At 45.4% G+C, this 27,079-nt stretch overlaps 1 pseudogene across 1 annotated transcript in view; it reads right to left on the reverse strand.

The window, feature by feature from the left end:
• Nucleotides 1-27,079, reverse strand: part of LOC118959009 — a 46,711-nt pseudogene that overhangs the window by 17,692 nt on the left and 1,940 nt on the right. The window contains exons 2-17 of the transcript XR_005047755.1: nt 26,502-26,702; nt 26,281-26,398; nt 21,616-21,805; nt 21,205-21,297; nt 18,880-18,932; nt 13,204-13,342; nt 12,323-12,598; nt 11,514-11,611; nt 10,734-10,857; nt 10,509-10,645; nt 10,350-10,443; nt 9,443-9,541; nt 6,258-6,388; nt 5,993-6,107; nt 2,604-2,826; nt 392-541 (exon numbers count right to left, since the gene is read on the reverse strand). The product of XR_005047755.1 is annotated as a chromosome transmission fidelity protein 18 homolog (transcript). The remainder of the gene's footprint in view (nt 1-391; nt 542-2,603; nt 2,827-5,992; nt 6,108-6,257; nt 6,389-9,442; nt 9,542-10,349; nt 10,444-10,508; nt 10,646-10,733; nt 10,858-11,513; nt 11,612-12,322; nt 12,599-13,203; nt 13,343-18,879; nt 18,933-21,204; nt 21,298-21,615; nt 21,806-26,280; nt 26,399-26,501; nt 26,703-27,079) is intronic.

The following is a 27,079-nucleotide window of genomic DNA, read 5'->3' on the forward strand; positions in this document are numbered from 1 at the left end:
GATAATATCCAGTGTGTGTACCTACAGGTCATAGTTCAGGACAGATAATATCCAGTGTGTGTACCTACAGGTCATAGTTTAGGACAGATAATATCCAGTGAGTGTACCTACAGGTTGTAGTTCAGGACAGATAATATCCAGTGTGTGTACCTACAGGTTGTAGTTTAGGACAGATAATATCCAGTGAGTGTACCTACAGGTTGTAGTTCAGGACAGATAATATCCAGTGTGTGTACCTACAGGTCATAGTTCAGGACAGATAATATCCAGTGTGTGTACCTACAGGTCATAGTTTAGGACAGATAATATCCAGTGAGTGTACCTACAGGTTGTAGTTTAGGACAGATAATATCCAGTGTTTGTGTGTGTGTGTGTGTGTGTGTGTACCTACAGGTCGTAGTTTGGGACAGATGATATCCAGCAGGAGAGACAGGATGTCCAGACTGAGACTAAGCTCACTGACTCTAGTCCTGATGCATGCTGGGACTTCAGACAACATGGCCGCCAGAGCGTTCCTGCTGGCTGAGGTCTTAGTTAGAGCCTGGAGAGAGAGGGGGAAGAGAGGGGAGAGGGGGAAAAGAGGAGAGGAGAGAGCGGGAAGAGAGGAGGAAGAGAGGGGGAAGAGAGAGGGGGAAGAGGAGAGAGGAGAGAGGGGGAAGAGAGGAGAGAGGAGGAAGAGAGGAGAGGAGCAAGGGGGAAGAGAGGAGAGGAGAGAGGGGGAAGAGAGGAGAGGACGAGAGGAGGAAGAGAGGAGAGAGGAGGGAGAGGAGATATGGGAAGAGAGGAGAGAGGGGGAAGAGAGACGAGGAAAAGAGGAGAGGGGAAAGAGGAGAGGGGAAAGAGAGGAGGGGGAAGAGAGGAGAGGAGAGAGGGGGGAAGGGAGGAGAGAGGGGAAAGAGAGGAGAGAAGGGGGAAGAGAGGAGAGAAGGGGGAAGAGAGGAGAGAAGGGGGAAGAGAGGAGAGAAGGGGGAAGAGAGGAGAGGAGATATGGGGAAGAGAGGAGAGAGGGGGAAGAGAGGAGAGGAGATATGGGGAAGAGAGGAGAGAGGGGGAAGAGAGACGAGGAAAAGAGGAGAGGGGAAAGAGGAGAGGGGAAAGAGAGGAGGGGGGAAGAGAGGAGAGGAGAGAGGGGGGAAGGGAGGAGAGAGGGGAAAGAGAGGAGAGAAGGGGGAAGAGAGGAGAGAAGGGGGGAAGAGAGAGGGGAAAGAGAGAGGGGGAAGAGGAGAGGAGAGAGGAGAGAGGGGGAAGAGAGGAGAGAGGAGGAATAGAGGAGAGAGGAGGAAGAGAGGAGAGGAGCAAGGGGGAAGAGAGGAGAGGAGAGAGGGGGAAGAGAGGAGAGGAGAGAGGGGGAAGAGAGGAGAGGAGAGGAGAGAGGAGGAAGAGAGGATGAGAGGAGGGAGAGGAGATATGGGGAAGAGAGGAGAGAGGGGGAAGAGAGGAGAGGAGATATGGGGAAGAGAGGAGAGAGGGGGAAGAGAGGAGGAAAAGAGGAGAGGGGAAAGAGAGGAGGGGGGAAGAGAGGAGGGGAGAGAGGGGGAAGGGAGGAGGGGAAAGAGAGGAGAGAAGGGGGAAGAGAGGAGAGAAGGGGGGAGTGGAGAGAAGGGGGGAGTGGAGAGAGGAGGTAGAGAGGAGAGAGAGGAAGTAGAGAGGAGAGAGGGGAAAGAGAGAAGGGGAAGAGAGGAGAGAAGGGGGAAGAGAGAGGGCCGATAAATTATTATAGAGAGCTATGGCTGAAATAACAGAGGATCTAGAATAAAACCCTGAGGAACACCACATTCTATCTATCTGTTCCTAGAATAGAACCCAGAGGAACACCACATTCTATCTATCTATTCATAGAATATAACCCTGAGGAACACCACATTCTATCTATCTGTTCCTAGAATAGAACCCAGAGGAACACCACATTCTATCTATCTGTTCCTAGAATAGAACCCTGAGGAACACCACATTCTATCTATCTGTTCGTAGAATATAACCCTGAGGAACACCACATTCTATCTATCTGTTCATAGAATAGAACCCAGAGGAACACCACATTCTATCTATCTGTTCCTAGAATAGAACCCTGAGGAACACCACATTCTATCTATCTGTTCCTAGAATAGAACCCAGAGGAACACCACATTCTATCTATCTATTCCTAGAATAGAACCCAGAGGAACACCACATTCTATCTATCTGTTCCTAGAATAGAACCCAGAGGAACACCACATTCTATCTATTTATTCCTAGAATAGAACCAGAGGAACACCACATTCTATCTATCTATTCGTAGAATATAACCCTGAGGAACACCACATTCTATCTATCTGTTCATAGAATAGAACCCAGAGGAACACCACATTCTATCTATCTATTCCTAGAATAGAACCCAGAGGAACACCACATTCTATCTATCTGTTCCTAGAACAGAACCCAGAGGAAACACCACATTCTATCTATCTGTTCCTAGAATAGAACCCTGAGGAACACCACATTCTATCTATCTATTCCTAGAATAGAACCCTGAGGAACACCACATTCTATCCATCTATTCCTAGAATATAACCCAGAGGAACAAAACACCACATTCTATCTAAGCCCAGGTTTTGTGTGTGTACCTCGTACTGGCTGTGGGGGTAGTTGATGCGGGGGACGTGTGTGTGAGCAACAGGAAGTGGAAAGCTGCGGGGAGGAAGGGCTGGTATCGCAGCAGAGAGAAGTTTGTCCTTGCAGCATGGCCTGGGTCAACCCGTCTGAGAAGCCCAACCAATCCAGAGCCTGACACACTCTGCCAAGACCGGGGTCCTTCACACGCATAGACAGGAAGTTATCATAGAGACCCTGGGAACAGAGAGAGAGAGAAGGGGGGGGGGGGGGGGGGAGAGAGAGAGAGGGGGGGGGGGAGAGAGGGAAGGAGGGAGAAAGAGAGAGAGGAGAGAGATAGAGGGGGAGGGAGAGAGAGAAGGAGGGAGAGACAGAGAGAGAGAGAGAGAGGAGTAGAGAGAGAGAGGGGTAGAGAGAGAGAGGGGTAGAGAGCGAGAGGGGGAGAGAGAGAGAGAGAGAGGAGGGGGAGAGAGAGAGAGAGAGAGAGAGGGAGAGAGAGAGAGAGAGAAGGAGGGAGAGAGAGAGACAGAGAGAGAGAGAGAGACAGAGAGAGTGAGATGGAGGAGGGACAGAGAGAGATGGAGGAGGAGAGAGAGAGAGGGGGACAGAGAGAGATGGAGGAGGGAGAGATATTAATAGAGGTTAGGTCCCAATAGCAACATGTTCTCTGATTAGATTTCTCCATTTAAAAAGTAATCTGGAACACATCTACCAGGATATACATTCTCCAGACTACATCTCATCCACATAGAGACAGATGGAGGAGGAGGGAGACAGAGAGAGAGAGAGGTTGCTGTGTCCTGCTGTGTGCTATCCTGCTGTGTGCTATCCTACTGTCCTGCTGTAATACTGTGTGCTGTCCTACTGCCCTGCTGTCCTACTGTGTGCTGTCCTACTGTCCTACAGTCCTGCTGTATACTGTCCTGCTGTCCTGCTGTGTGCTGTCCTACTGTGTGCTGTCCTACTGTCCTGCTGTGTGCTGTCCTACTGTGCTACTGTCCTGCTGTGTGCTGTCCTACTGTCCTGCTGTGTGCTGTCCAACTGTGTGCTGTCCAACTGTGTGCTGTCCTACTGTCCTGCTGTAATACTGTGTGCTGTCCTACTGCCATGCTGTCCTACTGTGTGCTGTCCTACTGTCCTACTGTACTGCTGTATGCTGTCCTACTGTACTGCTGTATGCTGTCCTACTGTGTGCTGTCCTACTGTGTGCTGTCCTACTGTGTGCTGTCCTACTGTGTGCTGTCCTACTGTACTGCTGTCCTACTGTACTGCTGTCCTACTGTGTGCTGTCCTACTGTGTGCTGTCCTACTGTCCTGCTGTGCGCTGTCCTACTGTACTGCTGTCCTACTGTGTGCTGTCCTACTGTGTGCTGTATACTGTCCGGCTGTGTGCTGTCCTACTGTGTGCTGTCCTACTGTCCTGCTGTGCGCTGTTCTACTGTCCTGCTGTCATGAGGTATACTATCCTACTGTGTGCTGTCCTGCTGTCCTACTGTCCTGCTGTGTGCTGTCCTGCTGTCCTACTGTGTGCTGTCCTGCTGTGTGCTGTCCTACTGTGTGCTGTCCTGCTGTCCTACTCTCCTGGTGTATACTGTCCTACTGTGTGATGTCCTACTGTCCTGCTGTCCTACTGTGTGCTGTCCTGCTGTGTGCTGTCCTACTGTGTGCTGTCCTACTGTCCTGCTGTGTGGTGTCCTGCTGTCCTGATGTGTGCTGTCCTGCTGTGTGCTGTACTACTGTCCTGCTGTTTGCTGTCCTACTGTCCTGCTGTTTCCTGTCCTGCTGTGTGCTGTCCTACTGTCCTGCTGTGTGCTGTCCTGCTGTGTGCTGTCCTACTGTCCTGCTGTGTGCTGTCCTACTGTCCTGCTGTCCTACTGTCCTGCTGTCTTACCGTCCTGCTGTGTGCTGTCCTAATGTCCTGCTGTGTGCTGTCCTAATGTCCTGCTGTCCTGCTGTGTGCTGTCCTGCTGTCTTACTGTGTGCTGCCCTGCTGTCCTACTGCATGCTGTCCTACTGTGTGCTGTCTTGCTGTCCTACTGTCCTGCTGTGTGCTGTCCTACTGTGTGCTGTCCTGCTGTCCTACTGTCCTGCTCTCCTGCTGTCCTACGGTCATGCTGTGTGCTGTCCTGCTGTGTTCTGTCCTACTGTCCTGCTGTGTGCTGTCCTACTGTGTTCTGTCCTACTGTGTGCTGTCCTGCTGTGTGCTGCTGTCCTACTGTGTGCTGCAGTATACTATCCTACTGTGTGCTGTCCTACTGTCCTGCTGTGTGCTGTCCTGCTGTGTGCTGTCCTGCTGTGTGCTGTCCTGCTGTGTGCTGTCCTACTGTCCTGCTGTGTGCTGTCCTACTGTGTGCTGTCCTACTGTCCTGCTGTGTGCTGTCCTACTGAGTGCTGTCCTGCTGTGTGCTGTCCTGATGTCCTGCTGTGTGCTGTCCTACTGTGTGCTGTCCTACTGTATAATGTCCTGCTGTATGCTGTCCTACTCTGTGCTGTCCTACTGTGTGCTGTCCTACTGCGTGCTGTCCTGCTGTCCTACTGTCCTGCTGTATGCTGTCCTGCTGTATACCGTCCTACTGTGTGCTGTCCTGCTGTGTGCTGTCCTGCTGTGTGCTGTCCTGCTGTGTGCTGTCCTGCTGTGTGCTGTCCTGCTGTGTGCTGTCCTGCAGTCCTACTGTGTACTGTCCCACTGTGTGCTGTCCTACTGTCCTGCTGTATACTGTCCTACTATGTGCTGTCCTGCTGTCCTACTGTATACTGTCCTACTGTGTGCTGTCCTGCTGTATACTGTCCTACTGTGTGCTGTCCTGCTATGTGCTGTCCTGCTGTCCTACTGACCTGCTGTATACGGTCCTACTATGTGCTGTCCTGCTGTCCTACTGTGTGCTGTCCTGCTGTGTGCTGTCCTGCTGTGTGCTGTCCTGCTGTGTGCTGTCCTGCTGTGTGCTGTCCTGCAGTCCTACTGTGTACTGTCCCACTGTGTGCTGTCCTACTGTCCTGCTGTATACTGTCCTACTATGTGCTGTCCTGCTGTCCTACTGTATACTGTCCTACTGTGTGCTGTCCTGCTGTATACTGTCCTACTGTGTGCTGTCCTGCTATGTGCTGTCCTGCTGTCCTACTGACCTGCTGTATACTGTCCTACTGTGTGCTGTCCTGCTTTGGAAGAGACTGTGTGTGTGTGTGTGTGTGTGTGTGTGTGTGTGTGTGTGAGAGACTGTGTGTGTGTGTGTGTGTGTGTGTGAGACTGTGTGTGTGTGTGAGACTGTGTGTGTGTGTGAGACTGTGTGTGTGTGTGTGTGTGTGTGTGTGAGACTGTGTGTGTGTGTGTGTATGTGGGACTGTGTGTGTGGTGTGTGTGTGTGTGTGTGTGTATGTGGGACTGTGTGTGTGTGGTGTGTGTTACCTGTGTGAGTTTGTCGTGCTCTCCGGTGGAAGAGGCCAGGTGAAGGATGTGCTGTAGTCTCTCGGCCCCGCCTCCTTCTCTAAGGCCCTCTTCCAGCTCCTCGCCCACACGCTTCCTATACACCAAATATGGTCAACCAGGAAGACACCAAATATGGTCAACCAGGAAGACACCAAATATGGTCAACCAGGAAGACACCAAATATGGTCAACCAGGAAGACAAATAGTTAGTTATGGCTATCAATAGCATAGTTTGTTATAATACCGTTTGATGCGCGGCAGTTGGAAGATCTCCTGCCAGAGGTTGAACAGTCCTTTATTCTGATCCTTCTGACCGATCCTCATGGACTGGACCGACTGCACGTCCAGCTGTCTCTTCCCTCGACCGTGGAGGAACTACAACACATTAACACGTCCAGCTGTCTCTAACCTCGACCGTGGAGGAACTACAACACATTAACACGTCCAGCTGTCTCTAACCTCGACCGTGGAGCTACAACACAACACATTAACACGTCCAGCTGTCTCTAACCTCGACCGTGGAGGAACTACAACACGTCCATCTGTCTCCAACCTCGACTGTGTAGGGACTACAAAGATTACGGATTGATTATGGATCCTAATTAGTTCCTGCCTATCTGATTCTACTGCTTACATCAGTTACCTGATGTGGAATAGAGTTCCATGTAGTCATGTAGTCATGGCTCTATGTAGTACCTTGTGCCTCCCTGGACAGACTTCTCTCCATCTTAACTTCATTAGGATAGGGGGCAGCATTCGGAATCTTGGATGAAAAGTGTGCCCAAATTAAACTGCCTGCTACTCAGGCCCAGAAGCTAGGATATGCATATAATTAGTGGATTTGGATTGAAAACACTCTGACGTTTCCAAAACTGTTAAAATAATGTCTGTGAGTATAACAGAACTGATATGGCAGGCGAAAACCCGAAGACAATCCAACCAGGAAGTACTATTATTTTGAAAGGCGGTTTTTCCATTTTAAAGCCTATCCACCATACAAAGACTTAGGACCCAGTTCACGAGCTCTATGGCTTATTCTACATGTGGCCAGTCTTTATAGTTTCAGGCTTTTACTCTGAAAAATGAGGGAGATACAGCACTTTCAATCAGTGGCCAGTGGAAATTTCCATTCATCAGCCATGGGCCTGATCGGGAACTCGCCTTTCTTGTTTCTCCTTTCCTATTGACTAAGCTTTTGTCTGGTTGAAATATTATTGATTATTTATGACAAAAACAACCGGAGGGTTGATTTTAAACATCGTTTGGCATTTTTCTACAAACTTTTATTGTACTTTTGAAAACTTTGTCTGGACCTTGTGCATTGGGATTACTGGACAAAACGCGCAAATAAAAAGGAGGTTTTTGGTCATAGAGAGGGACATTATCGAACAAAATAAACATTTATTGTCTAACATGGAGACCTGGGACTGCCACCAGATAAAGATCATCAAAGGTAAGTGATTAATTGTAATGCTATTTCTTTTGTGAGCCCTCTCCTTGGCTGGAAAATGGCTGTATGGTTTTCTGTGACTAGGTTGCCAAGTGGTAAAGAGCATCGGGCCAGGAACTGAAAGGTCATTGGTTCGAATCCCAGAGGTGTCAAGGCGGAAAAATCTGCCGTTCTGCACTTGAACAAGGCAGTTAAACCCCCAACAACTGCTCCCTGGATGCCGATGACATAAACGTCGATGAAGGCAGCTCTCTGCATCTCTTTGATTCAGAGGGGTTGGGTTAAATGCGGACGACACATTTCGGTTTAATGTTGGGCAACAGACTAGGTTTCCCTCTTTGTTAATTGTTGCAGTCATTTCAGGCGCTGTAGTAACTGACATGTATAGTGTTGAGTCATCCACTCTGGCTTTACTCAAGGCAAGTGGCATGTCATTAGTAAAGATTGAAAAAGTAAAGGGTCCTAGACAGCTGCCCTGGGGAATTCCTAATTCTACCAGTAAGGGGCCTAGACAGCTGCCCTGGGGAATTCCTCATTCTACCAGTAAGGGGCCTAGACAGCTGCCCTGGGGAACTCCTCATTCTACCTGGATTATGTTGGAGAGGCTTCCATTAAAAAACACCCTCTGTGTTTCTGTTAGACAGGTAACTCTTTATCCACATTATAGCAGGGGGTGTAAAGCCATAACACCCTCTGTGTTCTGTTAGACAGGTAACTCTTTATCCACATTATAGCAGGGGGTGTAAAGCCATAACACCCTCTGTGTTCTGTTAGACAGGTAACTCTTTATCCACATTATAGCAAAAATCTACAAAAATCTCTGAAACTGGAAACACTTATCTCCCTCACTAGCTTTAAGCACCAACTGTCAGAGCAGCTCACAGATTACTGCACCTGTACATAGCCCACCTATAATTTAGCCCAAACAACTACCTCTTTCCCTACTGTATTTAATTTATTTATTTATTTTGCTCCTTTGCACCCCATTATTTTTATTTCTACTTTGCACATTCTCCCATTGCAAATCTCCCATTCCAGTGTTTTACTTGCTATATTGTATTTACTTTGCCACCATGGCCTTTTTGCCTTTACCTCCCTTACCTCATTTGCTCACATCGTATATAGACTTGTTTATACTGTATTATTGACTGTATGTTTGTTTTACTCCATGTGTAACTCTGTGTCGTTGTATGTGTCGAACTGCTTTGCTTTATCTAGGCCAGGTCGCAATTGTAAATGAGAACTTGTTCTCAACTTGCCACCTGGTTAAATAAAGGTATTCTCAACTAGCCTACCTGGTTAAATAAAGGTGTTCTCAACTTGCCACCTGGTTAAATAAAGGTGTTCTCAACTAGCCTACCTGGTTAAATAAAGGTGAAATAAAAAATAAATAAATAGCAGGGGGTGTAAAGCCAACAGCAGACTGTGACCGATAATGTCAAAAGCTGCACTGAAGTCTAACAAAACAGCCCCCACAATCATTAACATCAATTTCTCTCAGCCAATCATCAGTCATTTGTGTAAGTGCTGTACTTGTTGAATGTCCTTCCCTATAAGCGTGCTGAACGTCTGTACTCAATTTGTTTACTGTGAAATAGCATTGTATCTGGTCAAACACAATTTTTTCCAGAAGTTTACTAAGGGTGGGTAACAGGCTGATTGGTCGGCTATTTGAGCCAGTAAAGAGGGTTTTACTATTCTTAGGTAGTGGAATGACTTTAGCTTCCCTCCAGGCCTGGAGGGCACACGCTCTCTAGTAGGCTAATATTGAAGATATGGCAGATAGAGGACGATATTGCCACTCCTCTCATTCATTTTCCATCCCAGTTGTCACCTGTGAGTTAATGTGTACAGACAGGTGTTCCTCAGGGATCAGTGTTTGGACCCTTGATATTATTGTAATACAAGGTAGCTCTTATAATCTGGAAACACAGTGTGCAATTGGTTTGCTGTGTGTGTGTGTGTGTGTGTGTATGTACCTGCAGTGTGTTTATGCAGGATCTGATGTCGTTGTCCGTCTTCTCACAGAGAGCCATCAGAGTCCCCATGTCAGCCTTCATACCCTGGCCCCTGGATATCTAACCCACACATTAACATAAAGACCCCCATCATGGCTGGTCTGACATGTCAGCCTTCATACCCTGGCCCCTGGAGATCTAACCCACACATTAACATAAAGACTCCCATCATGGCTGGTCTGACATGTCAGCCTTCATACCCTGGCCCCTGGATATCTAACCCACACATTAACATAAAGACTCCCATCATGGCTGGTCTGACATGTCAGTCTTCATACCCTGGCCCCTGACCCCTGGAGATCTAACCCACACATTAACATAAAGACCCCCATCATGGCTGGTCTGACATGTCAGCCTTCATACCCTGGCCCCTGGAGATCTAACCCACACATTAACATAAAGACTCCCATCATGGCTGGTCTGACATGTCAGCCTTCATACCCTGGCCCCTGGATATCTAACCCACACATTAACATAAAGACTCCCATCATGGCTGGTCTGACATGTCAGTCTTCATACCCTGGCCCCTGACCCCTGGAGATCTAACCCACACATTAACATAAAGACCCCCATCATGGCTGGTCTGACATGTCAGCCTTCATACCCTGGCCCCTGGATATCTAACCCACACATTAACATAAAGACTCCCATCATGGCTGGTCTGACATGTCAGTCTTCATACCCTGGCCCCTGACCCCTGGAGATCTAACCCACACATTAACATAAAGACCCCCATCATGGCTGGTCTGACATGTCAGCCTTCATACCCTGGCCCCTGGATATCTAACCCACACATTAACATAAAGACCCCCATCATGGCTGGTCTGACATGTTGCATCACCACTTAGAAAATTAAAACAAAGATTACCTCAGCCAGTCTCTGTGCCAGGCGGGAAGGCTGTGTCTGGGGGAAGGCCAATAGGAACGCCTGCTGCCTCAGAGGCCTCAGGGCTGGAACATACCTGACAGGACAGAGAACCAATCAGATCACAGATAGAGATAAACCCCTCCCCCCTCCATCTCTTACAGGTCGTTACAGATGCAGATGATTGGTCGGAGGAGGACCGACTCTTTTTTCTTCTTCTTCTTTAGAGGCTCCGCCTCTGAATCCGCCCCCTGGCTGTCCTTCCTGTTCAGAGTGGCCAATAGGATGCTGATGGCAGCCTGCCGACCAATCACACAGAGAGAGAGATGAGGCTAGGTGAGAGTGGTCCAATAGAAGGGCAGGGACGGAGTGGTGGGCGGGACTTACGGCGGGCGCTCCGTCAATCTCGTCAATGATGAGGCAGTTAGGCTTCTCATTGGCTCCCAGCACTGACCTCATCTGGGTCGCTGTGTCGATACGCTTCTGGAACAGCTCCGCACTGCGGTCATCACTATGGAAACCACAGCATCAACAACCCCTTAGTTATTATGGGAAACGACAGCGTCAACAACCCCTTAGTTACTATGGGAAACCACAGCGTCAACAACACCTTAGTTACTATGGGAAACGACAGCGTCAACAACCCCTTAGTTACTATGGGAAACCACAGCGTCAACAACACCTTAGTTACTATGGGAAACCACAGCGTCAACAACCCCTTAGTTACTATGGGAAACCACAGCGTCAACAACCCCTTAGTTACTATGGGAAACCACAGCGTCAACAACCCCTTAGTTACTATGGGAAACCACAGCGTCAACAACCCCTTAGTTACTATGGGAAACCACAGCGTCAACAACCCCTTAGTTACTATGGGAAACCACAGCATCAACAACCCCTTAGTTACTATGGGAAACCACAGCATCAACAACCCCTTAGTTACTATGGGAAACCACAGCATCAACAACCCCTTAGTTACTATGGGAAACCACAGCATCAACAACCCCTTAGTTACTATGGGAAACCACAGCATCAACAACCCCTTAGTTACTATGGGAAACCACAGCATCAACACCACCTTAGTTACTATGGGACACCACAGCATCAACAACCACTTAGTTGCTATGGGAAACCACAGCATCAACTTGTTGAAGTCGTTAAACCCACCTGGCGTTAATCTCCACCACGTTGTACCCAGCATGCTTAGCGATGATGTGGGCTAGAGTGGTCTTCCCTAAACCCGGAGGACCAGAGAGCAGCACCACCTAGTGGGAGGACGACAGATTAACCAGCTATATTAACCTAGTAGTATATATACTAACAGCTATATAACCTGACAGCAGCACCACCTAGTGGGAGGAGGACAGATTGGTCTACCTACCTTGTATTTATCAGTCTGTGTAGTTCTTCCTACCTTGTATTTATCAGTCTGTGTAGTTCTTCCTACCTTGTATTTATCAGTCTGTGTGAGTCTACCTACCTTGTATTTATCAGTCTGTGTAGTTCTTCCTACCTTGTATTTATCAGTCTGTGTAGTTCTACCTACCTTGTATTTATCAGTCTGTGTAGTTACCTTGTATTTATCAGTCTGTGTAGTTCTACCTACCTTGTATTTATCAGTCTGTGTAGTTCTACCTACCTTGTATTTATCGGTCTGTGTGAGTCTACCTACCTTGTATTTATCAGTCTGTGTAGTTCTACCTACCTTGTCTTTATCAGTCTGTGTGGGTCTACCTACCTTGTCTTTATCAGTCTGTGTAGTTCTACCTACCTTGTATTTATCAGTCTGTGTGAGTCTACCTACCTTGTATTTATCAGTCTGTGTAGTTCTACCTACCTTGTATTTATCAGTCTGTGTGGGTCTACCTACCTTGTATTTATCGGTCTGTGTAGTTCTACCTACCTTGTATTTATCAGTCTGTGTGATGTGTAGTTCTACCTACCTTGTATTTATCAGTCTGTGTAGTTCTACCTACCTTGTATTTGGGCCTTTTGTATTGGTCCAGTTCGGCCTCCAGAAGCTCCTCAGTGATCTGACTCTTGGTCTTAAATTTCTGATTGGCTTGATTAAAGTTCCCTTGGCTCCGGTTGGTGGAATTAAAGCGACCCCGGCCCTTATTGAAGCGTCCCTGGTCCTGATTGGCTGTGTTCTGGTCGGGCCTCTCGGCTGGGGGTGGGCGTGTCTTCCTCTCTCGTCCAAACACCACCTGGTCCCACAGCTTCAGCCACTTCAGCAAACAGCGGTTGGTGAACTACACACACACACATTATACACACACACACACATTATACACACACACACACATTATACACACACACACACACATTATACACACACACACAATACACACACACACACACATTATACACACACACACACATTATACACACAGAAACACATTATACACACACACACATTATACACATTATACACACACACACACACACATTATACACACAGAAACACATTATACACACACACACACATTATACACACACACACATTATACACACAAAAACACATTATACACACAAAAACACATTATACACACACACACACACACATTATACACACACACAGAAACACATTATACACACACACTACACACACACACACACACACAATATACACACAGCAATGACATACACAGACACTATACACACAGCAATTACATACACAGACACTATACACACAGAAATTAACACAGTAATTACACACACACACACACACACACACACACACACACACACACACACACACACACACACACACACACACACACACACACACACACACACACAGGCTTGGGAAGTAAAGATGAAAGAGCTAGAGTCCCGTTCCCCCTCCACCACTCACGTCGTCGCTGAGTAGTTCAGTGTAGTGTTGAGGAGAAAACTGATCCACCCAGAGACGAGAAGATTCCTCCTCCTCCTCCTCTCGATCCCCCTCTTCTCTCTGTCTGCCGTCCAGCTCTCCAAACTCTTCATCCACTTGACTGAACACACACACACACACACGTTTATGCTTTAAACAAGTATTAATGTACAGAAACGACAATATCTATCAGGTGATACAGCACCAGTCAAAAGTTTGGACACCTACTAATTCCAGGGTTTTTCTTTATTTTTACTATTTTCTACATTGTAGAATAATAGTGAAGACATCAAAACTATGAAATAACACATATGGAATCATGTAGTAACCAAAAAAGTATTAAACAATATATATAAAATATATTTATATTTTAGATTCTTCAAAGTAGCCACCCTTTGCCTTGGTGACAGCTTTGCACACTCTTGGCATTCTCTCAACCAGCTTCATGAGGTAGTCACCTGGAATGCATTTCAATTAACAGGTGCACCTTGTTAAAAGTTAATGTGGAATTTCTTTCCCTCTTAATGCCTTAAGGTAGGGGTGGTATACAGAAGATTTGGTAAAAGACCAAGTCCATATTATGGCAAGAACAGCTCAAATAAGCAAAGTGAAACGACAGGCCATCATTACTTTAAGACATGAAGGTCAGTCAATCGGGAAGATTTCAACAACTTTGAAAGTTTCTTCAAGTGCAGTCGCAAAAACCATCAAGTTCTATGATGAAACTGTCTCTCATGAGGACCGCCACAGGAAAGGAAGACCCAGAGTTACCTCTGCTATGATGAAACTGTCTCTCATGAGGACCGCCACAGGAAAGGAAGACCCAGAGTTACCTCTGCTATGATGAAACTGGCTCTCATGAGGACCGCCACAGGAAAGGAAGACCCAGAGTTACCTCTGCTATGATGAAACTGGCTCTCATGAGGACCGCCACAGGAAAGGAAGACCCAGAGTTACCTCTGCTATGATGAAACTGTCTCTCATGAGGACCGCCACAGGAAAGGAAGACTCAGAGTTACCTCTGCTATGATGAAACTGGCTCTCATGAGGACCGCCACAGGAAAGGAAGACCCAGAGTTACCTCTGCTATGATGAAACTGGCTCTCATGAGGACCGCCACAGGAAAGGAAGACCCAGAGTTACCTCTGCTATGATGAAACTGGCTCTCATGAGGACCGCCACAGGAAAGGAAGACTCAGAGTTACCTCTGTTATGATGAAACTGGCTCTCATGAGGACCGCCACAGGAAAGGAAGACCCAGAGTTACCTCTGCTATGATGAAACTGGCTCTCATGAGGACCGCCACAGGAAAGGAAGAATAAGAGTTACCTCTGCTATGATGAAACTGGCTCTCATGAGGACCGCCACAGGAAAGGAAGACTCAGAGTTACCTCTGCTGTGATGAAACTGTCTCTCATGAGGACCGCCACAGGAAAGGAAGACTCAGAGTTACCTCTGCTGTGATGAAACTGTCTCTCATGAGGACCGCCACAGGAAAGGAAGACTCAGAGTTACCTCTGCCTCAGAGGATCATTTCATTAGAGTTACCAGCCTCAGAAACTGCAGCCCAAATAAATGCTTCACAGAGTTCAAGTAACAGACACATCTCAACATCAACTGTTCAGAGGAGACTGTGTGAATCAGGCCTTCATGGTCGAATTGCTGCAAAGAAACCACTACTAAAGGAATTATAGAACATGACGTAATTATGCCGTTAAATTGAATCGAAGGGAAAAAAGTTATTTTACAACAATGCTTTTACTGATTGTAAAAATGATTGTAAAAAGGTATGGAACACAGTTAAGGGCTTACTTGGTACATCTATCTCCTCATGCCCATCTAGTGTGGAGGTTGGCGGGAGAATGATAACAGGACCAGTTGATATTGTACTATTACTACTACTAATAGTGCCAATCATTTTACTACTACTAATAGTGACAATCATTTTACTACTACTAATAGTGCCAATCATTTTACTACTACTAATAGTGACAATCATTTTACTACTACTAATAGTGCCAATCATTTTACTACTACTAATAGTGCCAATCATTTTACTACTACTAATAGTGCCAATCATTTTACTACTACTAATAGTGCCAATCATTTTACTACTACTAATAGTGCCAATCATTTTACTACTACTAATAGTGACAATCATTTTACTACTACTAATAGTGACAATCATTTTACTACTGCTAATAGTGCCAATCATTTTACTACTACTAATAGTGCCAATCATTTTACTACTACTAATAGTGACAATCATTTTACTACTACTAATAGTGCCAATCATTTTACTACTACTAATAGTGACAATCATTTTACTACTACTAATAGTGCCAATCATTTTACTACTACTAATAGTGCCAATCATTTTACTACTACTAATAGTGCCAATCATTTTACTACTACTAATAGTGCCAATCATTTTACTACTACTAATAGTGACAATCATTTTACTACTACTAATAGTGACAATCATTTTACTACTGCTAATAGTGACAATCATTTTACTACTACTAATAGTGCCAATCATTTTACTACTACTAATAGTGACAATCATTTTACTACTACTAATAGTGCCAATCATTTTACTACTACTAATAGTGCCAATCATTTTACTACTACTAATAGTGCCAATCATTTTACTACTACTAATAGTGCCAATCATTTTACTACTACTAATAGTGCCAATCATTTTACTACTACTAATAGTGACAATCATTTTACTACTACTAATAGTGACAATCATTTTACTACTGCTAATAGTGCCAATCATTTTACTACTACTAATAGTGCCAATCATTTTACTACTACTAATAGTGCCAATCATTTTACTACTACTAATAGTGCCAATCATTTTACTACTACTAATAGTGACAATCATTTTGCTGATTTTTTTTACACAGAAAATTAAATTACTAAGCAACAATGTAGACATAAATTCTTCCAAACAAGCTATTGTCCAATGGATTGATGATCATATTATGAGCAATAAGATCTGCTCTTTTAGTCTACAAACGGTGTCAGAGGAGGAGGTGTTAAACCTATTGAAGTCATTACCTGATGGTAAATCTACAGTGGAGGAGGTGTTAAACCTATTGAAGTCATTACCTGGTGGTAAATCTACAGTGGAGGAGGTGTCAAACCTATTGAAGTCATTACCTGATGGTAAATCTACAGTGGAGGAGGTGTTAAACCTATTGAAGTCATTACCTGATGGTAAATCTACAGTGGAGGAGGTGTTAAACCTATTGAAGTCATTACCTGATGGTAAATCTACAGTGGAGGAGGTGTTAAACCTATTGAAGTCATTACCTGATGGTAAATCTACAGTGGAGGAGGTGTCAAACCTATTGAAGTCATTACCTGATGGTAAATCTACAGTGGAGGAGGTGTTAAACCTATTGAAGTCATTACCTGATGGTAAATCTACAGTGGAGGAGGTGTCAAACCTATTGAAGTCATTACCTGGTGGTAAATCTACAGTGGAGGAGGTGTTAAACCTATTGAAGTCATTACCTGATGGTAAATCTACAGGTTATGGTCTTATGGATAAACCAAACTACTGGGAGTGCAGCTAGACAACTGCTTATCATCGTCGTCTCAAATAACTAATCTATGTAAAAAAATATATATTAAAACAGCATGCACAATCAGAAGGATAGCTAAATATTTACAAGGGAAAATCCTTCAGCAAATAACACAGGCATTGGTTGAGAGTCAAGTGAACTATTGTTCGGTGGCCTGGGGAAATGCATCATCTAGTGAAGTTAGGAGGCTGCAGAATGCACAGAATAAAGCAGCAAGGATTGTTTTAAGGTGGAGATGTGGTTCTTCTGATGCAGTCATGGGTTGTTTTAAGGTGGAGATGTGGTTCTTCTGATGCAGTCATGGGTTGTTTTAAGGTGGAGATGTGGTTCTTCTGTTGCAGTCATGGGTTGTTTTAAGGTGGAGATGTGGTTCTTCTGTTGCAGTCATGGGTTGTTTTAAGGTGGAGATATGGTTCTTCTGATGCAGTCATGGGTTGTTTTAAGGTGGAGATATGGTTCTTCTGATGCAGTCATGGGTTGTTTTAAGGTGGAGATGTGGTTCTTCTGATGCAGTCATGGGTTGTTTTAAGGTGGAGATGTGGTTCTTCTGTTGCAGTCATGGGTTGTTTTAAGGTGGAGATGTGGTTCTTCTGATGCAGTCATGGGTTGTTTTAAGGTGGAGATGTGGTTCTTCTGTTGTAGTCATGGGTTGTTTTAAGGTGGAGATATGGTTCTTCTGATGCAGTCATGCGCAGTGTTCTTGGTTGGTCATCAATCGACAAGATAATTGACTAAAACATGCTTATCTTATTTTATAATATACATCATTTAAAACGGCCAAGTTCTATTCACAGCAGGTATTCAGATGGTAAGAGACAGACATTCAGTAAATACTAGGAATAGATTGGTTAAGAGACAGACATTCAGTAAATACTAGGAATAGATTGGTTAAGAGACAGACATTCAGTAAATACTAGGAATAGATTGTCCACCATCTATGTGTTGTCCAGACAGAAAAAAATACAAAATAACATTTCGATTTAGAGCAATAAAGAAATTGAATAAATTAACTGAGCAAACTAGAAACCTTTAAATATATAAGTTTAAACATTATTTAAAAACAATTTAAATATAGCATATAGAAATGTTGTGGGACTATAGTAGATGAAGAATCAATATTTTTTAGACTGAGTCATTATGCTTTATGTGTATTATGTATGTTTGTAATAGTGTGTTAGATGTGAAAGTGTGTTTGTATTATAAATTATATTTTAATGTTAAGGACTCTTGGAAGATTAGTCCAAATGGGGACTAAAAGAGATCCTAATAAAATCAAATCAAATCAAAGGACACCAATAAGAAGAAGAGACTTGCTTGGGCCAAGAAACACGAGTAATGGACATTAGACCGGTGGAAATCTGTCCTTTGGTCTGAGGAGTCTATTTGTGGTTCCAACCGCCGTGTCTTTGTGAGACACAGAGTAGGTGAACGGATGATCTCTGCATGTGTGGTTCCCACCGTGAAGCATGGAGGAGGAGGTGTGATGGTGCTTTGCTGGTGACACTGTCTGTGATTTATTTAGAATTCAAGGCACACGTAACCAGCATGGCTGCCACAGCATTCTGCAGCGATACGCCGTCCCATCTGGTTTGGGCTGAGTGGGACTATCATTTTGTTTTTCAACAGGACAATGAGCCAACACACCTCCAGGCTGTGTAAAGGCTATTTGACCAAGGAGAGTGATGGAGTGTTGCGTCAGATGACCTGGCCTCCACATTAACCCGATCTCAACCAAATGAGATGGTTTGGGATGAGTTGGACCGCAGAGTGAAGGAGCCAACAAGTGCTCAGCATATGTGGGAACTCCTTCAAGACTGCTGGAAAAGCATTCCAGGTGAAGCTGGTTGAGAGAATGCCAAGAGTGTGCAAAGCTGTCATCAAAGCCAAGGGTGGCAACTTTGAAGAATCTCAAATATATTTTGATTTGTTTAACACTTTTTTGGTTACTACATGATTCCATGTGTTATTTCATAGTTCATGTCTTCACTATTTTTCAACATAAAGAAAAACCCCTTGAATGAGTAACTTTAACTTTAGATTGGTACTGCATGTACACACACACCTGTTGAGTCGCTCTGTTAGGCGCTGAGATTCCTCCACCACTTGGCGATGACGCTGCAGAAACAGTCAGAAAATCAGAAACAGACAGAAACAGTCAGCTCAGTCAGTCAGAAACAGACAGAAACAGACAGCTCAGTCAGAAACAGTCAGCTCAGTCAAAAACAGTCAGAAACAGTCAGCTCAGTCAAAAACAGTCAGAAAGAGTCAGCTCAGTCAAAAACAGTCAGAAAGAGTCAGCTCAGTCAAAAACAGTCAGAAAGAGTCAGCTCAGTCAAAAACAGTCAGAAACAGTCAGCTCAGTCAAAAACAGTCAGAAAGAGTCAGCTCAGTCAAAAACAGTCAGAAAGAGTCAGCTCAGTCAAAAACAGTCAGAAAGAGTCAGCTCAGTCAAAAACAGTCAGAAAGAGTCAGCTCAGTCAGACAGAAAGAGTCAGCTCAGTCAGACAGAAAGAGTCAGCTCAGTCAGACAGAAAGAGTCAGCTCAGTCAGACAGAAAGAGTCAGCTCAGTCAGACAGAAAGAGTCAGCTCAGTCAGACAGAAAGAGTCAGCTCAGTCAGACAGAAAGAGTCAGCTCAGTCAGACAGAAAGTCAGCTCAGTCAGACAGAAAGTCAGCTCAGTCAGACAGAAAGAGTCAGCTCAGTCAGACAGAAAGAGTCAGCTCAGTCAGACAGAAAGTCAGCTCAGTCAGACAGAAACAGTCAGCTCAGTCAGACAGAAAGAGTCAGCTCAGTCAGACAGAAAGAGTCAGCTCAGTCAGACAGAAAGAGTCAGCTCAGTCAGACAGAAAGTCAGCTCAGTCAGACAGAAAGAGTCATCTCAGTCAGACAGAAACAGACAGCTCAGTCAGAAACAGTCAGCTCAGTCAAAAACAGTCAGAAAGAGTCAGCTCAGTCAAAAACAGTCAGAAAGAGTCAGCTCAGTCAGACAGAAAGAGTCAGCTCAGTCAGACAGAAAGAGTCAGCTCAGTCAGACAGAAAGAGTCAGCTCAGTCAGACAGAAAGAGTCAGCTCAGTCAGACAGAAAGAGTCAGCTCAGTCAGACAGAAAGAATCAGCTCAGTCAGACAGAAAGAGTCAGCCAGAAACAGACAGAAACAGACAGCTCAGTCAGAAACAGTCAGCTCAGTCAAAAACAGTCAGAAACAGTCAGCTCAGTCAGACAGAAAGAGTCAGCTCAGTCAGACAGAAAGAGTCAGCTCAGTCAGACAGAAAGAGTCAGCTCAGTCAGACAGAAAGAGTCAGCTCAGTCAGACAGAAAGAGTCAGCTCAGTCAGACAGAAAGAGTCAGCCAGAAACAGTCAGAAACAGTGAGCTCAGTCAGTCAGAAACAGTCAGCTCAGTTAGTCAGAAACAGACAGAACCAGTCAGCTCAGTCAGTCAGAAACAGACAGAAACAATCAGCTCAGTCAGACAGAAACAGTCAGCTCAGTCAGTCAGAAACAGACAGAAACAGTCAGCTCAGTCAGTCAGAAACAGTCAGCTCAGACAGAAACAGTCAGCTCAGACAGAAACAGTCAGCTCAGACAGAAACAGTCAGCTCAGACAGAAACAGTCAGACAGAAACAGTCAGACAGAAACAGTCAGACAGAAACAGTCAGACAGAAACAGTCAGACAGAAACAGTCAGACAGAAACAGACAGCTCAGTCAGAAACAGTCAAAAACAGTCAGCTCAGTCAAAAACAGTCAGCTCAGTCAGAAACAGTCAGCTCAGTCAGAAACAGTCAGCTCAGTCAGCTGTAGACTTTGGGAAGCGTGTGTGTGGACGTGTTTAAGGTGAAGGTTTAACTATACTTGAAGACCAGAAGTAGAATAGTAAACAAACTAACATTTGACAAACTGGGAACATTTTGTTGGTCCCCATAAGGTAAAATGCTGTTTCTAGGGGGTTTAGAGGTTAAGGTTAGAATTAGGTTAAGGGTTAGGAGCTAGGGTTAGGAGCTAGGGTTAGGAGCTAGGGTTAAGGTTAGGATTAGGTTAAGGGTTAGGAGCTAAGGATAGGAGCTAGGGTTAGGAGCTAGGGTTAAGTCTTTGGGTTAAGGATAGGTTTAGGTTAAGGGTTAGGAGCTAGGGTTAGGAGCTAGGGTCAGGAGCTAGGGTTAAGGTTAGGATTAGGTTATGGGTTAGGAGCTAGGGTTAGGAGCTAGGGTTAGGAGCTAGGGTTAAGGTTAGGATTAGGTTAAGGGTTAGGAGCTAGGGTTAGGAGCTAGGGTTAGGAGCTAGGGTTATGTTTTTGGGTTAAGGTTAGGATTAGGTTAAGAGTACGTGTTAGGTTTACAGAAAATGAATTGTGTGTCCCCGCAAGGTTAGCTGTGGGGGTGTACTCACCTTCTCGGCCACCTGTTCTCTCAGTACCTCGATGGGAACAGCCAGCAAACCCAATGCATTATGGGAGCTACGAAAAGCACTGGGGTCCACAGCCTATAAGACACAGTAAATAAGGGAGACAGAGAGAGAGGTGACTGGGGTCCTATAAGACAGTAAATAAGGGAGACAGAGAGAGAGGTGACTGGGGTCCTATAAGACAGTAAATAAGGGAGACAGAGAGAGAGTTGACTGGGGTCCTATAAGACAGTAAATAAGCGAGACAGAGAGAGAGGTGACTGGGGTCCTATAAGACAGTAAATAAGGGAGACAGAGAGAGAGGTGACTGGGGTCCTATAAGACAGTAAATAAGGGAGACAGAGAGAGAGGTGATTGGTGGATCAGGTAAAGCTCAGTGATTGGCTAAAAGTTTACCTTTCCCCTCATGTCGTCTGTCTGTCGGAGGTAGACGCGGTTTCCTGTCTGGTCCGTCACGCTAACGTATCCCCCCTCGGCCGGGGGGCGCTTCAGAACGTGACACGACGTTGCCGCGGTGACTCTCCGAGGAGACTCCTGGATGGCTGCGAAGCCACTGATGTCCAAGATCACCGGGATTAGCTGGGGTCTACACACACACACACACACACACACACACACACACACACACACACACACACACTTTGATTTGAGAGTTCCTCATATTGACATTGGCTGCTGCCTCTGTTACTAATACGAATAGACTGAATGGGGCAGATCTATGCATCTATATATCTATGATCTAGATCTACGCAATCTGATAGTCAAACCAACTATATCAACACCAACCATCAGACAGGGCCTGAAACCACCTATTGGGACAGATCAATACCAACCATCAGACAGGGCCTGAAACCACCTATTGGGACAGATCAATACCAACTATATCAACACCAACCATCAGACAGGGCCTGAAACCACCTATTGGGACAGATCAACACCAACTATATCAATACCAACCATCAGACAGGGCCTGAAACCACCTACTGGGACAGATCAATACCAACCATCAGACAGGGCCTGAAACCACCTATTGGGGCAGATCAATATCAACCATCAGACAGGGCCTGAAACCACCTATTGGGACAGATCAACACCAACTATATCAATACCAACCATCAGACAGGGCCTGAAACCACCTACTGGGACAGATCAATACCAACCATCAGACAGGGCCTGAAACCACCTATTGGGACAGATCAATACCAACTATATCAACATCAACCATCAGACAGGGCCTGAAACCACCTATTGGGACAGATCAACACCAACTATATCAATACCAACCATCAGACAGGGCCTGAAACCACCTACTGGGACAGATCAATACCAACCATCAGACAGGGCCTGAAACCACCTATTGGGACAGATCAATACCAACTATATCAACATCAACCATCAGACAGGGCCTGAAACCACCTATTGGGACAGATCAATACCAACTATATCAATACCAACCATCAGACAGGGCCTGAAACCACCTATTGGGACAGATCAATACCAACCATCAGACAGGGCCTGAAACCACCTATTGGGACAGATCAATACCAACCATCAGACAGGGCCTGAAACCACCTACTGGGACAGATCAATACCAACCATCAGACAGGGCCTGAAACCACCTATTGGGGCAGATCAATATCAACCATCAGACAGGGCCTGAAACCACCTATTGGGACAGATCAATACCAACCATCAGACAGGGCCTGAAACCACCTACTGGGACAGATCAATACCAACCATCAGACAGGGCCTGAAACCACCTATTGGGACAGATCAACACCAACCATCAGACAGGGCCTGAAACCACCTATTGGGACAGATCAATACCAACCATCAGAGAGGGCCTGAAACCACCTATTGGGACAGATCAATACCAACCATCAGACAGGGCCTGAAACCACCTATTGGGACAGATCAATACCAACCATCAGACAGGGCCTGAAACCACCTATTGGGACAGATCAATACCAACTATATCAACACCAACCATCAGACAGGGCCTGAAACCACCTATTGGGACAGATCAACACCAACTATATCAATACCAACCATCAGACAGGGCCTGAACCCACCTATTGGGACAGATCAACACCAACCATCAGACAGGGCCTGAAACCAGCTATTGGGACAGATCAATACCAACCATCAGACAGGGCCTGAAACCACCTATTGGGACAGATCAATACCAACCATCAGACAGGGCCTGAAACCACCTATTGGGACAGATCAATACCAACCATCAGACAGGGCCTGAAACCACCTATTGGGACAGATCAATACCAACTATATCAACACCAACCATCAGACAGGGCCTGAAACCACCTATTGGGACAGATCAACACCAACTATATCAATACCAACCATCAGACAGGGCCTGAACCCACCTATTGGGACAGATCAACACCAACCATCAGACAGGGCCTGAAACCAGCTATTGGGACAGATCAATACCAACCATCAGACAGGGCCTGAAACCACCTATTGGGACAGATCAATACCAACCATCAGACAGGGCCTGAAACCACCTATTGGGACAGATCAATACCAACCATCAGACAGGGCCTGAAACCACCTATTGAACATAGCTTTGTTTGAGTTGGAGTTTCCATGTGACTAAACAAACCGTAAAGGGCTTGGGATGATGCATCTGGATATTAGGAGCTTACTTCCTGAACTGAATTACATCAAGGTCTGGGCTATGCAGACACTACTGGACATTAGGAGCTTACTTCCTGAACTGGATTACATCAAGGTCTGGGCTATGCAGACACTACTGGACATTAGGAGCTTACTTCCTGAACTGAATTACATCAAGGTCTGGGCTATGCAGACACTACTGGACATTAGGAGCTTACTTCCTGAACTGGATTACATCAAGTCATTATAATATAATATACACACAGAAATACAAGCCTTTGGTCATTAACATGGTCAAATCCAGAAATTATCATTTCGAAAACAAAACGTCTATTCTTTCAGTGAAATACGGAACCGTTCCGTATTTTATCGAACAGGTGGCTTCCCTAAGTCTAAATATTGCTGTTACATTGCACAACCTTCAATGTTATGTCATAATTACGTAAAATTCTGGCAAATTAATTAAGGTCTTTGTTAGGAAGAAATGGACTTCACACCGTTCTCAACGAGCCAGGCGGGCCAAACTGCTGCATATACCCTGACTCTGCTTGCACTGAAGAGGGCTGGTTCTAGTAGATGTACTAGTGGGTTATTAGAGGGCTGGTTCTAGTTGATGTACTAGTGGGTTATTAGAGGGCTGGTTCTAGTTGATGTACTAGTGGGTTATTAGAGAGCTGGTTCTAGTTGATGTACTAGTGGGTTATTAGAGGGCTGGTTCTAGTTGATGTACTAGTGGGTTATTAGAGAGCTGGTTCTAGTTGATGTACTAGTGGGTTATTAGAAGGCTGGTCAGCTGGTTCTAGTTGATGTACTAGTGGGTTATTAGAGGGCTGGTTCTAGTTGATGTACTAGTGGGTTATTAGAGGGCTGGTCAGCTGGTTCTAGTTGATGTACTTGTGGGTTATTAGAGGGCTGGTCAGCTGGTTCTAGTTGATGTACTAGTGGGTTATTAGAGGGCTGGTCAGCTGGTTCTAGTTAATGTACTAGTGGGTTATTAGAGAGCTGGTTCTAGTTGATGTACTAGTGGGTTATTAGAGAGCTGGTTCTAGTTTATGTACTAGTGGGTTATTAGAAGGCTGGTCAGCTGGTTCTAGTTGATGTACTAGTGGGTTATTAGAGGGCTGGTCAGCTGGTTCTAGTTGATGTACTAGTGGGTTATTAGAGGGCTGGTTCTAGTTGATGTACTAGTGGGTTATTAGAGGGCTGGTCAGCTGGTTCTAGTTGATGTACTAGTGGGTTATTAGAGGGCTGGTCAGCTGGTTCTAGTTGATGTACTAGTGGGTTATTAGAGGGCTGGTTCTAGTTGATGTACTAGTGGGTTATTAGAGGGCTGGTTCTAGTTGATGTACTAGTGGGTTATTAGAGGGCTGGTTCTAGTTGATGTACTAGTGGGTTATTAGAGGGCTGGTTCTAGTTGATGTACTAGTGGGTTATTAGAGGGCTGGTTCTAGTTGATGTACTAGTGGGTTATTAGAGGGCTGGTCAGCTGGTTCTAGTTGATGTACTAGTAGGTTATTAGAAGGCTGGTCAGCTGGTTCTACTTGATGTACTAGTGGGTTATTAGAGGGCTGGTCAGCTGGTTCTAGTTGATGTACTAATGGGTTATTAGAGAGCTGGTTCTAGTTGATGTACTAGTGGGTTATTAGAGAGCTGGTTCTAGTTTATGTACTAGTGGGTTATTAGAAGGCTGGTCAGCTGGTTCTAGTTGATGTACTAGTGGGTTATTAGAGAGCTGGTTCTAGTTGATGTACTAGTGGGTTATTAGAGGGCTGGTTCTAGTTGATGTACTAGTGGGTTATTAGAGGGCTGGTTCTAGTTGATGTACTAGTGGGTTATTAGAGGGCTGGTCAGCTGGTTCTAGTTGATGTACTAGTCGGTTATTAGAGGGCTGGTCAGCTGGTTCTAGTTGATGTACTAGTGGGTTATTAGAGGGCTGGTTCTAGTTGATGTACTAGTGGGTTATTAGAGGGCTGGTCAGCTGGTTCTAGTTGATGTACTAGTGGGTTATTAGAGGGCTGGTCAGCTGGTTCTAGTTGATGTACTAGTGGGTTATTAGAGGGCTGGTTCTAGTTGATGTACTAGTGGGTTATTAGAGGGCTGGTCAGCTGGTTCTAGTTGATGTACTAGTGGGTTATTAGAGGGTTGGATCTAGTTGACGTACTAGTGGGTTATTAGAGGGCTGGTCAGCTGGTTCTAGTTGATGTACTAGTGGGTTATTAGAGGGCTGGTTCTAGTTGATGTACTAGTGGGTTATTAGAGGGCTGGTCAGATGGTTCTAGTTGATGTACTAGTGGGTTATTAGAGGGCTGGTCAGCTGGTTCTAGTTGATGTACTAGTGGGTTATTAGAGGGTTGGATCTAGTTGACGTACTAGTGGGTTATTAGAGGGCTGGTCAGCCTGTTCCAGTATGACCTATGATCCTACCTGCTGCTCGGGGTTCGATGGAACTCCTCTGGAGACGACGGGGGGGTGATGTCATCAACCTGAGACACCTCAAACAGCTTCTTAGCCACATCCTGCCTCAGACGCTTAGCCTTGGGAGCTACACACGGATACAAATACATCAACGACAAGAGACACCACAGTACTCTCTCTCTCCCTCACGTCATCACACTAACGGCAGAGAAGAGGGAAGAGCTACTCACTGATTGGCTCGTCCGCCAGCAGGTGTTCTATGTCCTCTCCGTCACACGGCACAGACGGGCCTTCCAATTGGCCGAGGCTCCGTTTTGACGATACCTGTGATTGGCTCCTGAGTGGCTGGTCACCAGCGGTGATGGCTTCCTGGAACGACTGAGGCTTCTGCTTCCGGAACTCTGACCGCTTAGTGGAAGGAGCTGGATTAACTGACCACACAGAGAGACACACACACACACATCAGAATACACACACAGAGAGACACACACACACATCAGAATACACACACAGAGAGACACACACACAGAGACACACACACACACAGAGACACACACACACATCAGAATACACAAACACACACAGAGACACACACACACATCAGAATACACACACAGAGAGACACACACACACACACATCAGAATGCACACACACAGAGACAAACACACAGAGAGAGAGAGACATCAGACTAGTGTGTAGCCGACAGTATTTTTCAGTGACAACACTTTTCTGGCGTCCTCAAATTACACACAGGTGTTAGGAGATGCAGATAGATAGGTAGCAGAGGTGGTCACCTGTAACATGGCC

Source organism: Oncorhynchus mykiss, unplaced genomic scaffold (assembly GCF_013265735.2).
Source record: "Oncorhynchus mykiss isolate Arlee unplaced genomic scaffold, USDA_OmykA_1.1 un_scaffold_509, whole genome shotgun sequence".
Taxonomy (NCBI): domain Eukaryota; kingdom Metazoa; phylum Chordata; class Actinopteri; order Salmoniformes; family Salmonidae; genus Oncorhynchus; species Oncorhynchus mykiss.